This window comes from Coregonus clupeaformis, chromosome 11 (assembly GCF_020615455.1).
Source record: "Coregonus clupeaformis isolate EN_2021a chromosome 11, ASM2061545v1, whole genome shotgun sequence".
NCBI lineage: Eukaryota > Metazoa > Chordata > Actinopteri > Salmoniformes > Salmonidae > Coregonus > Coregonus clupeaformis.
The window spans coordinates 20,364,888-20,379,869 of NC_059202.1; the positions used below are offsets into that span (position 1 = coordinate 20,364,888).

The 14,982-nt window shown below is 42.9% G+C and overlaps 1 protein-coding gene across 3 annotated transcripts in view; it reads right to left on the reverse strand.

The window, feature by feature from the left end:
• Positions 1-14,982, reverse strand: part of LOC121576509 (E3 ubiquitin-protein ligase RNF13) — an 85,399-nt gene that overhangs the window by 51,279 nt on the left and 19,138 nt on the right. The gene's annotated exons all lie outside the window — the stretch shown is intronic.

Consider the following 14,982-nt stretch of genomic DNA (forward strand, 5'->3'; position numbering starts at 1 on the left):
GTGTGGGATGAATTCTGTCGACTAAGTAAATTTACTTTCCGATACCAAAAACAGGAAATTGCGGTGGTGTGCATTTTCATCTTTGCTCTCCTCAACAGAAACATTCACTGGAAATAAACATTCACTGGAAATAAACATTCACTGGAATCTAAATAAATATTCAGTGGAATCTAAATAAATATTCAGTGGAATCTAAATAAATATTCAGTGGAAGATCAAACATCTAAAATTACATCAATTAGACTAGAGAGAAATGGTGAGCCACCTACTGAACAAAGAGAACAGAAATGACAAAAATAACAATTTAATAAAATAAAATAAATGTAATGGCTAAAGTAACATTCAATATGGAGCCTGAATTTTGTTTTAATTAAAGCTGCAATATTGAACTTTTTGGGCGACCTGACCAAATTCACATAGAAATGGGAGTTACAGTGGGGAAAAAAGTATTTAGTCAGCCACCAATTGTGCAAGTTCTCCCACTTAAAAAGATGAGAGAGGCCTGTAATTTTCATCATAGGTACACGTCAACTATGACAGACAAAATGAGGAAAAAAAATCCTGAAAATCACATTGTAGGATTTTTAATGAATTCATTTGCAAATTATGGTGGAAAATAAGTATTTGGTCAATAACAAAAGATTCTCAATACTTTGTTATATACCCTTTGTTGGCAATGACACAGGTCAAACGTTTTCTGTAAGTCTTCACAAGGTTTTCACACACTGTTGCTGGTATTTTGGCCCATTCCTCCATGCAGATCTCCTCTAGAGCAGTGATGTTTTGGGGCTGTCGCTGGGCAACACGGACTTTCAACTCCCTCCAAAGATTTTCTATGGGGTTGAGATCTGGAGACTGGCTAGGCCAGTACAGGACCTTGAAATGCTTCTTACGAAGCCACTCCTTCGTTGCCCGGGCGGTGTGTTTGGGATCATTGTCATGCTGAAAGACCCAGCCACATTTCATCTTCAATGCCCTTGCTGATGGAAGGAGGTTTTCACTCAAAATCTCACGATACATGGCCCCATTCATTCTTTCCTTTACACGGATCAGTCGTCCTGGTCCCTTTGCAGAAAAACAGCCCCAAAGCATGATGTTTCCACCCCATGCTTCACAGTAGGTATGGTGTTCTTTGGATGCAACTCAGCATTCTTTGTCCTCCAAACACGACAAGTTGAGTTTTTACCAAAAAGTTATATTTTGGTTTCATCTGACCATATGACATTCTCCCAATCCTCTTCTGGATCATTCAAATGCACTCTAGCAAACTTCAGACGGGCCTGGACATGTACTGGCTTAAGCAGGGGGACACGTCTGGCACTGCAGGATTTGAGTCCCTGGCGGCGTAGTGTGTTACTGATGGTAGGCTTTGTTAATTTGGTCCCAGCTCTCTGCAGGTCATTCACTAGGTCCCCCCGTGTGGTTCTGGGATTTTTGCTCACCGTTCTTGTGATCATTTTGACCCCACGGGTGAGATCTTGCGTGGAGCCCCAGATCGAGGGAGATTATCAGTGGTCTTGTATGTCTTCCATTTCCTAATAATTGCTCCCACAGTTGATTTCTTCAAACCAAGCTGCTTACCTATTGCAGATTCAGTCTTCCCAGCCTGGTGCAGGTCTACAATTTTGTTTCTGGTGTCCTTTGACAGCTCTTTGGTCTTGGCCATAGTGGAGTTTGGAGTGTGACTGTTTGAGGTTGTGGACAGGTGTCTTTTATACTGATAACAAGTTCAAACAGGTGCCATTAATACAGGTAACGAGTGGAGGACAGAGGAGCCTCTTAAAGAAGAAGTTACAGGTCTGTGAGAGCCAGAAATCTTGCTTGTTTGTAAGTGACCAAATACTTATTTTCCACCATAATTTGCAAATAAATTCATAAAAAATCCTACAATGTGATTTTCTGGATTTTTTCTTCTCATTTTGTCTGTCATAGTTGACGTGTACCTATGATGAAAATTACAGGCCTCTCTCATCTTATTAAGTGGGAGAACTTGCACAATTGATGGCTGACTAAATACATTTTTTCCCCACTGTATAGATCTGTCATCATCATTGAACGCAAGTCTAAGAAGCGGTAGATCAGTTCTATTTCTATGCTTCCCATTCTTAAGTAGAGTTTTTGTGTCTTTTACTTTCGGTTTTGAACACCAGCTTGAAACAGCTGAAAATATCATATTTTTGGTAATTTCACAGCTGTTTAAATGGTACAATGATTCTCTACATTATATTTGCTTGTTTTGTCACGAACTGAAATTAGGCAAACTATTTGATTTTTGCATACTGCACTTTTAAGAGACAGAACGCTGTATTCAAACCCTTCCATTTCTTGTCGATTAGTACGTACAATGACACCACTGATGAAACACACAGACCAGATTAAAATCTTAGCAGGGAATTATTCTGGTTGCCACAGATGTCAAATAATTAAAATAAAATTCTGCATAAAAAAATATTAATAAAAACATGAATAACAAATAATCTCCAGAGAGACAAAAATGCCGTTGCCATAGAGTAGTAACTACGGGAAGTGAGGTGAAAGTGAGGAAAGAAATGCCGTTGCCATGGAGTAGTACCTACAGGAAGTGAGGTGAAAGTGAGGAAAGAAATGCCGTTGCCATGGAGTAGTAACTACGGGAAGTGAGGTGAAAGTGAGGAAAGAAATGCCGTTGCCATGGAGTAGTAACGACGGGAAGTGAGGTGAAAGTGAGGAAAGAAATGCCGTTGCCATGGAGACTACAGGAAGTGAGGTGAAAGTGAGGAAAGAAATGCCTTCATGGAGTAGTACTACAGGAAGTGAGGTGAAAGTGAGGAAGAAATGCCGTTGCCATGGAGTAGTAACTACGGGAAGTGAGGTGAAAGTGAGGAAAGAAATGCCGTTGCCATGGAGTAGTAACGACGGGAAGTGAGGTGAAAGTGAGGAAAGAAATGCCGTTGCCATGGAGTACCGTAGTAACTACGGGAAGTGAGGTGAGAGTGAGGAAGGAAAGAAGAAATAAAGGAAGAAAAACGATGCTGTCTGTCTGGAACAGGGGTAAGCAACCCCGGTCCTGGAGCATGCTTCTGATTGAACCCACCTGGAAGACCAGGCGTGTTGAATTTAGGCAATCATTGAACTGGTCTATTAGCTCAGTTAGTCAGGTATGGTTTGTAGTTGGGGAGAAAATAAATCCTGCAGTAGCTGCGGCACTCCAGGAACAGGGTTGCCTACCCCTGGTCTAGAATGACTTTCTCAAAACCGTATTTTACATTTATTTTCCTTTTTTTATTGGGTTTCAGAGGGAGAGGTTGTTTGTAGTGCTAGATGAAAGAGGCTGTTGGGGTGACAGTCTTCCATAGGGAGGGAGGAAGAGAGGTAGACAGCGAGAGAGAAAGAAAGAGAGAGGGGGGAGGGAGAGAAAGAAAGAGAGAGGGGGGAGGGAGAGAGAGAAAGAGAGAGGGGGAAGGGAGGGAGAGAAAGAGAGAGAGGGAGGGAGAGAAAGAGAGAAAAATAGTGAAAGTGAGTATGGCTGGCTGGCAAACATGGTTTGAGGTGGGTAGCCATATTGGCATCTAAAGTCTTTGAGTTATAATGCTATTTTCAAGGGAATATCTATGCCAACATTGGCCAAAATGGTAACATCTATAGCCCCAGTGAGTCAGACTCCACAGGGTGGGATCCACACGGAGCACTGTGCGAATGAAACCCAGCAGGTCCTGCAGCGCTGGTCTAGGACCCGCCTCGGGCATGACTCAGCCTGTCAGAACACAGCCAGAGAGGCAGGCCTAAGGCCCCAGCCAATCACCCGCAGGCTAGCTGAGATTGAATGACAGATACTATCCAATCACAAGCATGCTTCCTGAATTTCAGGGCCTGATGCTGTCCAATTACATTGAGGTACTGTTCAGAGAGAGGTGTCCTGGGGTTTCTTCAGTGAGTGAAACGTTCATTACATTGCAGACAGAAACGTAATAAATAGAGCTGACTGACACGATTCTCTTCTACAAGACAGATAATCATCTCTGTTCTGCACATTCTACTTCTATCTGAACATTCTGTAATGTTGTGCCCTCCTGAACAAACCGCTGCTCTCCAGCGTTTGACCCACTGGCTTCACAATAACCTCACACCATTAGCTTCACAATAACCTCACACCATTAGCTTCACAATAACCTCACACCATTAGCTTCACAATAACCTCACACCATTAGCTTCACAATAACCTCACACCATTAGCTTCACAATAACCTCACACCATTAGCTTCACAATAACCTCACACCATTAGCTTCACAATAACCTCACACCATTAGCTTCACAATAACCTCACACCATTAGCTTCACAATAACCTCACACCATTAGCTTCACAATAACCTCACATCATTAGCTTCACATTTAACCATAATCACGCTATTATGTTGAGGTTTATTGATTTGATAATATCTGTCCCGTTTCCTTGCACTATTAAAAGCTGCAATATGTAACTTTTTGGGCGACCCGACCAAATTCACATAGAAATGTGTGTTATAGATCTGTCATTATCATTGAAAGCAAGTCTAAGAAGCGGTAGATCTGTTCTATGTGCGCTATTTCTATGCTTCCCGTTCTTAAATTTAGTTTTTGAGTCTTTTCCTTTCGGTTTTGTACACCAGCTTCAAACAGCTGAAAATACAATATTTTGGGTTAAGCATTTCACAGCGGTTTAAATGGTACAATGATTCTGTACACTATCCTTGCTTGTTTTTGTCACAAACTGTAATTAGGCGAAGCGATTTCTGCATAGTGCATCTTGAATGCACTGTAACTTGTTTGCACATCCTATCAGGTGTGAGTGCAGATAGTCGCCCGGGGCGACAGGCAGAGACAGAGACAGTGTTCTGTCCCAAATGGTATCCTATTCCTCATATACATATAGGCCTATAGGGCCTGGTCAAAAGTAGTGCACTATGTAGGGAATAGGGTGCCAGATGAGCTGTAAATTGCTGCGGGATTGGGTTGACTCAGCAGCAGCAGCTACAGCCAGCGGTGAAAGTGAGGAGATCATTTTAGTGGAGGGGCTAGAGTTCGCTCTCAGGAAATGCGCCAGTGCTGAGCGCTTCAAAAAAGGACCCAAACTTCCTGGGTCAGTACTTTTCTCTGTGTGTGTGTGTGTGTGTGTGTGTGTACACCTTACACTGGCTAAGACTTGGTGGGTGTCCGTCAAGAGAAGGGACACTAGAAAAGACCAGAGTGTGCGGCAGCTACACACCTCTTGCAAGCTGCCACATCGAGGTCATTCTCTTTATATAAAAGATGGAAAATGAAAGAGTGAAGTGTAAAACATACCATCACCTTTCCAACAGGATGGATAGAAACTCCTAAGTATGTACAGGTCACTGCCAAAATAAAAAGGTAACGCCAACATAGAGTCTTTAATAGGGCGTTGGGAACTCCATTGTAGGAATGCGACACCATTCTTCCACAAGAAATTCCATAAGTTGGTGTTTTGTTGATGGTGGTGTGAAGATGCCGTCTCATGTGCCGCTCCAGAATCTCCCATAAGGGTTCAGTTGGGTTGAGATCTGCTGACTGAGACACTCACACACACCCCTTTAAAAACTCTCTTTGTTGCTCTGAGACCCCTCTTTCAAAGTCACCGAGATCTCGTCTTCTAGCCATGGTAGCTAAAATAATGGGCAACTGGGATGTTAATTGCTTAATTAACTCAGGAACCATTCCAGTGTGGAAGCACCTGCTTTCAATATACTTTGTATCCCTCATTTACTTAAGTGTTTCCTTTAATTTTGGCAGTTACCAGTATGTGGGTAGGGCACTCCAAAAAGCTTGTTACATTCTTTATTTGATACAAAGAGATAGTGAAGAACTGGCAATGGAAACTGATACATTGTCTACTTTATATGGAATCCTGTTTCAAAAAGGAAATTAAGACTTGAAATCTCACTGGATACCTTCTGAAAAGCCTGCAATGACGTCACTCTGCCACTGCCTCACATTTTCACCTGGCTCAAAACAATAGCTCCCCCTGTTGGCAATGGACCCACAAAGAGACCCACAAGGAAATCCCTAAACCCTCCTCCGTACAGAGCCCAGGATACTTGAGAGGAAATAAACAAATGACAGGTGTTTTATTCTAACGTTCTTTTTCAAGTTTAACAACCAATTGTTAGTTTCAGGCTTTGAATCCGGGCCCAAATGTTGGCAAATCATTTCCTCACCATATAAAAAGAGGAACCATTTTTGTTCCGGAGGTGGGTTTCCTCTGACTGGATCATGCTTACCCTAACCCAGTTGGATGGGGAATAGCTACACATTTCTATCTGTTGGGCATTCATGTACATTGGACAATAAAGTCATCTTCCTCTTGCACCGCGGGATCGCCTGGTGGTCGTGAAACCTAATCAGACTGATTCAAATACTATTTTAAATCTTTCAAATACTTTGAGTGTTTTTCTTTAGCCTGCAAGGAGTGCCAGATTGCGAATATTACAATGTTGGGACTATTTGATCGTTCCAATAAACCACACTAACTCAATCAAGTACAGATTAAGACATAAAAGGATTTCAGATAGTATTTGAATCCAGGTCTGTACCTTATCCCAGTCTGGAGATGTCACTAACGCGGACCACGTTTATGGATTTGCCCCAGTAATGACAGAGGAAAACAGAGGAATTATTAAATAGCCTCCAGCTTGTGCGGTTTTAAACAGATTAAAAAGAATGAATCTAAAGTCAGATTAGTGGACTAGGTCTCATAGATGCACTGAAAAAATGGCCACGCCCCTCAAGCCCATGATGTCATATGTCACAATGAAACTACTAAGCACATGCACACTGAGCAGATGACATAAGGATCTCACGTAACGGTTCATTTTAGACAGCACAAAAATAGGAACTAAACAAGTAGAGCCAAACATATTTTATCTAGGAAAATCAAGTAATATCGGCACCCAGAACCAGATCAACGTCTCGATTTTAATGTTAATCTGTCGCAAGAAACCAAGTGGATCATTTTTACAGCCCAAAACCGGGTTGTAATATTTGATACAGAACAATAAAGTGGTATTTTCTGGACTGGGCCTGCATCCCAAATGGCACCCTATTCCCTATGTAGTGCACTACTTTTGACCAAGGCCCCGTGTCATTTTATGCGCATCCTAGGTGTGCCAGTCCAGGGCTGTAACACAGTGGCAGAGATAGCGGACTGGGCCGCGCTCAGCTGAAAGTCAGGCTCCAGGCCAGGATCTGACTGCATGGGGTTCAGTCTCTAGGTAGGCTAAGGGTAGAAAAACATTTCCCTTTGCAGGGATTAAAACTGACCAAAGCACAGGTAATGTTACAGAATTGTTGCATACAGTGCCATCAAAAAGTATTCACACCCCTTGACTTTACAGCCTGAATTTAAAATTCATTAAATTGAGATTTTGTGTCACTGGCCTACACGCAATAAATCCCCCATAACAAAGCTGAAATGTCTTGAGTCAGTAAGTTTTCAACCCATTTGTTATGGCAAGCCTAAATAAGTTGAGGAGTAAACATTTTCTGTATGGACCTGGCTTTGTGCACGGGGGCATTGTCATGCTGAAACAGGAAAGGGCCTTCCCCAAACTATTGCCATGAAGTTGGAAGTACAGAATCGTCTAGAATGTCATTGTATGCTGTAGCGTTGAGATTTCCTTTCACTGGAACTAAGGGGCCTACCCTGAACCATGAAAAACAGCCCGAGACCATTATTCCTCCTCCACCAAACTTTACAGTTGGCACTATGCATTGGGGTAGGTAGCGTTCTCCTGGCATCCACCAAACCCAGATTCTTCCGTCGGACTGCCAGATGGTGAAGCGTGATTCATCCAGATGGTTTCCACTGCTCCAGAGTCCAATGGCGGCGAGCATTACACCACTCCAGCCGACGCTTGGCATTGCGCATGGTGATCTTAGGCTTGTGTGCAGCTGCTCCGCCATGGAAACCCATTTCATGAAGCTCCCGACTAACAGTTATTGTGCTGTTGCTTCCAGAGGCAGTTTGGAACTCGGTAGTGAGTGTTGCAACCAAGGACAGACGATTTCTACTCGCTACGCGCTTCAGCACTCGGCGGTCCCGTTCTGTGAGCTTGTGTGGCCTACCACTTCACGGCTCAGCCGTTGTTGCTCCTAGACGTTTCCACTTCACAATAACAGCACTTACAGTTGACCGGGGCAGCTCTAGCAGGGTAGAAATGTGACGAACTGACTTGGTGGAAAGGTGACATCCTATGACAGTGCCACGTTGAAAGTCACTGAGGACATTCTACTGCCAATGTTTGTCTATGGAGATTGCATGGCTGTGTGCTCGATATTATACACCTGTCAGCAACGGGTGTGGCTGAAATAGCCGAATCCACTAATTTGAAGGGATGTCCACATACTTTTGTATATATAGTGTATGTCAGCGTTTACCTTTTCATATTTTTTTTTTTTACAAATGTTAGAAATTTCCTTCCACTTCGACAGAGTATTTTGTGTAGATTGTTGACAAAAAAATGACAATTAAATCCATTTTAATCCCGCTTTGTAACACAACTAAATGTGGAAAAAGTCAAGGGATGTGAATACTTTCTGAAGGCACTGTAGATGTGTGGACTGGAAATGGGTCAGCATGATTTTGCTCAAACCAGCACAGAACATGTAAACCAGACCTACTTCATGTAGGCCTATAAGTTATTTGACCACCTAAAATAGTCAGAATCAATGGCAATTACTTCACCATTAAAGGCATCTGTCTTTATGACTGGGAGAAAAGAGGTCTCCATAAAATTGTGTTTATACATCTTGAGACCATCGCTGACTAACATACTGTACAAGACTAACATGCTTTACCATACTAACACCACACCGCTAACAGAACGACAGCAGAGAAGGAACACACACACCATTCCTATAAAGACCTGTGTCTATATGTGTGTGTATGTCCAGTCAGTTTTGACAGCTGCTACAGACAACTGTTGCCAAGGGAACACACAGTGCTAGTCTGTCAGTCAATCTAGGTCGGGCCTAGCTCCCAGTCTTCTTCAAGACCTCGCCCTCAGTTCCTTCCACATTTTGCCCAGGAAAGGTGTACATAGCCGCATCCCAACTCCAAAGCCACAGGCCGAATCCAGCTACTGCCCTTCAGCTTCCCAGGCCACTCCCCCTCCTGCATCCCGAGCCAGACATGTGACAGGATATGACACAGTGCTTCCTGTCCCTGCTAAAAGCCAGCCACTGTACCATTAAGTTCCCCCTGGGCAACTATCTGCTGCTTTATCACTAATTGAACAAGGCCCTAAGAATCTCTCTGCATATATTTACCCCAAATAAACAGGGTAGAGGCTCGGAGCCTATTTGAATTATTTTGAAATGCATCCTTCCGTCCTTAACTAATCACAGATCTGACATGACTTGATAGGGGGAAAAGGGCTTCCAACACATAGCCTACAGCAATCTAGTCATGTTAGATTAGCGATTAGACTACCCCAAAGTAGGGAGGAATAACATATTTCAAAGTCAACAGGGCCTAATCTAACACCAGTTTTGCGTCATTTGCTTGGCTTGGGTTTGGTTGGCTTGACCATCCGCAGCATAAACCATCCCCAGGGCATAAACCATCCCCAGTGCATTCGTAAAGTATTCAGACCCCTTGACTTTTTCCACATTGCTACGTTACATCCTTAATGGATGAAATCATATTTTTCCTCATCAATCCACACACAATACCCCATAATGACAATCCGAAAACAGGTTTAGAAATGTTTGCAAATTAATAATAAAATAAATAAAAAATAATATATATATATATATATATATATATATATATATATATATATATATATACACACATACATACATACACACACACACCTAAGTATTCAGACCCTTTGCTATGAGACTCGAAATTGAGCTCAGGTGCATCCTGTTTCCATTGATCATCCTTGAGATGTTTCTACAACTTGATTGGAGTCCACCTGTGGTCATTTTAATTGATTGGACATGATTTGGAAAGGCACACACCTGTTTATATAAGGTCCCACAGTTGACAGTGCATGTCAGAGCAAAAACCTACCAATGAGGTTGAAGGAATTGTCCGTAAAGCGCCGAAACAGGATTGTGTCGAGGCACAGATCTGGGGAAGGGTACCAAAAAATGTCTGCAGCATTGAAGGTCCCCAAGAACACAGTGGCCTCCATCATTCTTAAATGGAAGAAGTTTGGAACCACTTAGACTCTTCCTAGAGCTGGCCACCCGGCCAAACTGAGCAATCATGGGAGAAGGGCCTTGGTCAGGGAGGTGATCAAGAACCTGATGGTCACTCTGACAGAGCTCCAGAGTTCCTCTGTGGAGATAGGAGAACCTTCCAGAAGGACAACCATCTCTGCAGCACTCCACCAATCAGGCCTTTATGGTAGAGTGGCCAGACGGAAGCTACACCTCAGTAAAAGGCACATGACAGCCTGCTTGGAGTTTGCCAAAAAGGCACCTAAAGGACTCTCAGATCATGAGAAACAAGATTCTCTGGTCTGATGAAACCAAGATTGAACTCTTTGGCCTGAATGCAAAGCATCATGTCTGGAGGAAACCTGGCACCATCCCTACGGTGAAGCATGGTGGTGGCAGCATCATGCTGTGGGGATGTTTTTCAGTGACAGGGACTGGGAGACTAGTCAGGATCAAGGGAAAGATGAACAGAGCAAAGTACAGAGAGGTCCTTGATGAAAACCTGCACCAGAGCGCTCAGGACCTCAGACTGGGGCAAAGGTTCACCTTCCAACAGGACAACGACCCTAAGCACACAGCCAAGACAATGCAGGAGTGGCTTCGGGACAAGTCTCTGAATGTCCTTGAGTGGCCAAGCCAGAGCCCGGACTTAAACCCGATCGAACATCACTGGAGAGATCTGAAAATATCTGTGTAGCGACGCTCCCCATCCAACCTGATAGAGCTTGAGAGGATCTGCAAAGAAAAACGGGAGAAACTCCCCAAATACAGGTGTGCCAAACTTGTAGCGTCATACCCAAGAAGACTTGAGACTGTAATCGCTGCCAAAGGTGCTTCAACAAAGTACTGAGTAAAGGGCCTGAATACTTATGTAAATGTTATATTGCCGTAAAAAAAATATATATATATTTAATTAATTAATTAATAATAATAATAACACTGTTTTTGCTTTGTCATTATGGGGTATTGCGTGTAGATTGATGAGGGGAAAAAACAGTTTAATCAATTTTAGAATAATGGTGTAATGTAGCAAAATGTGGAAGAAGTCAAGGGGTCTGAATACTTTCCGAATGTGGAAGTGAGAGTCCCGTGCTTCGCATGAGGAACATAACGTGAAAACCATTGCCTACCAGTTGACCAAAAAAAGAGGAAGGGGTATATTCAGGGAAATTCCGAACGTTGCAGATAGAAATAGAATGAATAAAGCTGACAGACAATCATTCATTTTCAACACGATACATTTCAAGGATAAAAGTTCTGTTGCATCCTGTTCAACAGACATGAGATTTTGCGGGAAAACCTGTTGATGACACACCGTGTTCTATAAGAGAACATTGGGCCTCAGCTATATTTTCCTGTCAGTACTTGCCTTCAGTACGATCATTGCCTTCAGTACTATTTCACCCTTGAGGGAATGGCTGGCACACGTGTGCTTGTGTGTGAGAGATGAATGTTCCCAGTTGTGCCATTTGGGATGCACGGCTAGTCGTACAGAGTGCGATTTGGGACGCACCACTAGTCGTACACTATGCAATTTCGGGGCATGGGAGGGGTGTGATTCCACTGAAAGAAAGCCCAGACTGAGTCCCACGGGGAAATCATGGAAGATAAATAAGCTGGTAAGTCTCTTGTTATTCTGGTACAAGCTGCAGGCTCCATTGTAGGATGGAAGGTTTGTTCCATCAGGACTGCAATCCCTTGGACATGGAAGCTGCTGCGGTTCATTAATAAACATTCTTCGCTCAGTTCTTCCATGGTTCACGATAAGGGAATGGTGGTGGTGTCGCATAAAGCAACAATCAGCAGTTGAAACAATAACAAAGTGAACTCCCCGCCCCTGTTTTAGTAAAAAAGCTGAGGGATGGGGCTGGAGAAATGTAACCACTCAAATTCATAACCAAGCTATGGATGCAAGGACTGGCCATCCATTATATCAAAATTATAGTTTTAACCATTATAGTTTGAGGCTATACGAAGTGTTTGTTTACAAACATTGGAGTAAAACAAGCTGTATTTTAGGTTACGATGGCAGACAACAGTTGAACTAAGCGCAAGAGGCATTTATAAGTTATATTCTTCAAGAATCAATGGGTACATATCCTTAATTTAAAAGTCCAAATGGATGTAGCAACTGCAGATTGCCCCTTCAAGCACCAAACAGAAGAAATGGGTTCTGGGTCAGTGCACCTGACTGCACAGATAATCACTGGACAGTAGACCGAGACATGGTCGACACGCCACACTGACCAACCAGTCTGTTAACACAGCAGGACAAGCTACTGTCCAAACACTGAAACCATGCCACCGTCGCAGGGCCACCTGCTGAAGCCAAATGGCAGCCGACCGAACATGTAGAAACCATATTGTTTTTACAAGATGGAACAAGATGTCAAAGCGAGACGATGAGCCCTAGGCTGTGGGCCACCGCGCCTGCATTGCTCAAAGCGCCGCAGTGCATCCACACAGACGCTGGCAGAGAGTTCAAACGAGTGGGTGAAGGGGCTTAGCTCCAGCCAGAGGGGGGAGAAAGGTAGAAGTAGGGTTGTGAATTGCCAGGGACCTCACCATACGATATCACCATACCTCTGTCTGATGCAGAGGGACTAAAGAGAGCCATGAGAAAATGAGTTTTTTTTAAAAATCAGTCATGGAAATAAAAGTGCTCACTATTTAAAAAGAAGATGGAGAACAAGATATAGGATGAAAAAAAATACTGGAGTTTTGGCACATTTAACTATTGATTTTCCAAATCAAAATTGTATTTGTCACATGCTTGGTAAACAACAGGTGTAGACTAACAGTGAAATGCTTCTTCCCAACAACACAGAGAAAAAAAGAGAAATGATCAACAACTGAGTTGTCGAAGCCGTTCACCGGATTGGTTAACTGGAGGTTTCAAGGGTTTCTGACGTATTGCTGGAACACAATGTATGTTGATGTTCTGGTGACATTCTGGCAATTTAAAGTATTGATTGGGGATTTATTTGTGGACGAATGTAACTGTTTTTCTGGGTGATTTTTTGATGTTTTATTTGTGCTTACCATGACTGTGTTTTTGTATTTTAATGTTTGTGTGTGTGTGTGTGTGTGTGTGTGTGTGTGTGTGTGTGTGTGTGTGTGTGTATAATATATACACACACACTGAACAAATATATAAACGCAACAATTTCAACAAATTTACTGAGTCACAGTTCATATAAGGAAATCAGTCAATTGAAATAAATTCATTAGGCCCTAATCTATGGATTACACATGACTGGGCAGGAGTGCAGCCATGGGTGGCCCTGGGAGGGCATAGGCCTACACACTGGGGAGCCAGGCCCAGCCACTCAGAATGAGTTTTTCCCCACAAAAGGGCTTTATTACAGGCAGAAATACTCTTCAGTCTTATAAGCTGTCCGGGTGGCTGGTCTCAGACGATCCCGCAGGTGAAGAAGCCGGATGTGGAGGTCCTGGGCTGGCGTGGTTACACGGGGTCTGTGGTTGTGAGGCCGGTTGGACGTACTGCCAAATTCTCTAAAACGTTGTTGGAGGCGGCTTAGAGAAATGAACATTCAATTATCTGGAAACAGCTCTGGTGGACAATCCTGCAGTCAGCATGCCAATTGCACACTCCCTCAAAACTTGAGACCTCTGTGGCATTGTGTTGTGTGAAAAAACGTTACATTTTAGAGTGGCCTTTTACTGGCCCAGCACAAGGTGCACCTGTTTAATGATCATGCTGTTTAATCAACTTCTTGATATGCCACACCTGTCAGGTGGATGGATTATCTTGGCAAAGGACAAATGCTCACTAACAGGGATGTAAACAAATATGTGCACACAATTTGAGAGAAATACAGTTGAAGTCGGAGGTTTACATACACCTTAGCCAAATACATTTAAACCTAGTTTTTCACAATTCCTGACATTTAATCCTAGTACAAATTCCCTGTCTTAGGTCAGTTAGGATCACCACTTTATTTTAAGAATGTGAAATGTCAGAATAATAGTAGAGAGAATGATTTATTTCAGCTTTTATTTCTTTCATCACATTCCCAGTGGGTCAGAAGTTTACATACAGTGAGGGAAAAAAGTATTTGATCCCTTGCTGATTTTGTACATTTGCCCACTGACAAAGAAATGATCAGTCTATAATTTTAATGGTAGGTTTATTTGAACAGTGAGAGACAGAATAACAACAAAAAAATCCAGAAAAACGCATTGAATTGATTTGCATTTTAAAATGGGGGAAATAAGTATTTGACCCCCTCTCAATCAGAAAGATTTCTGGCTCCCAGGTGTCTTTTATACAGGTAACGAGCTGATATTAGGCGCACAGTCTTAAAGGGAGTGCTCCTAATCTCAGCTTGTTACCTGTATAAAAAGACACCTGTCCACAGAAGCAAATCAATCAATCAGATTCCAAACTCAGTTGCAATGATCATGAGAACGGTGAGGAATCAGCCCAGAACTACATGGGAGGATCTTGTCAATGATCTCAAGGCAGCTGGGACCATAGTCACCAAGAAAACAATTGGTAACACACTACGCCGTGAAGGACTGAAATCCTGCAGCGCCCGCAAGGTCCCCCTGCTCAAGAAAGCACATATACAAGCCCGTCTGAAGTTTGCCAATGAACATCTGAATGATTCAGAGGAGAACTGGGTGAAAGTGTTGTGGTCAGATGAGACCAAAATTGAGCTCTTTGGCATCAACTCAAGGAGGAATACTGCCTATGACCCCAAGAACACAATCCCCACCGTCAAACATGGAGGTGGAAACATTATGCTTTGGGGGT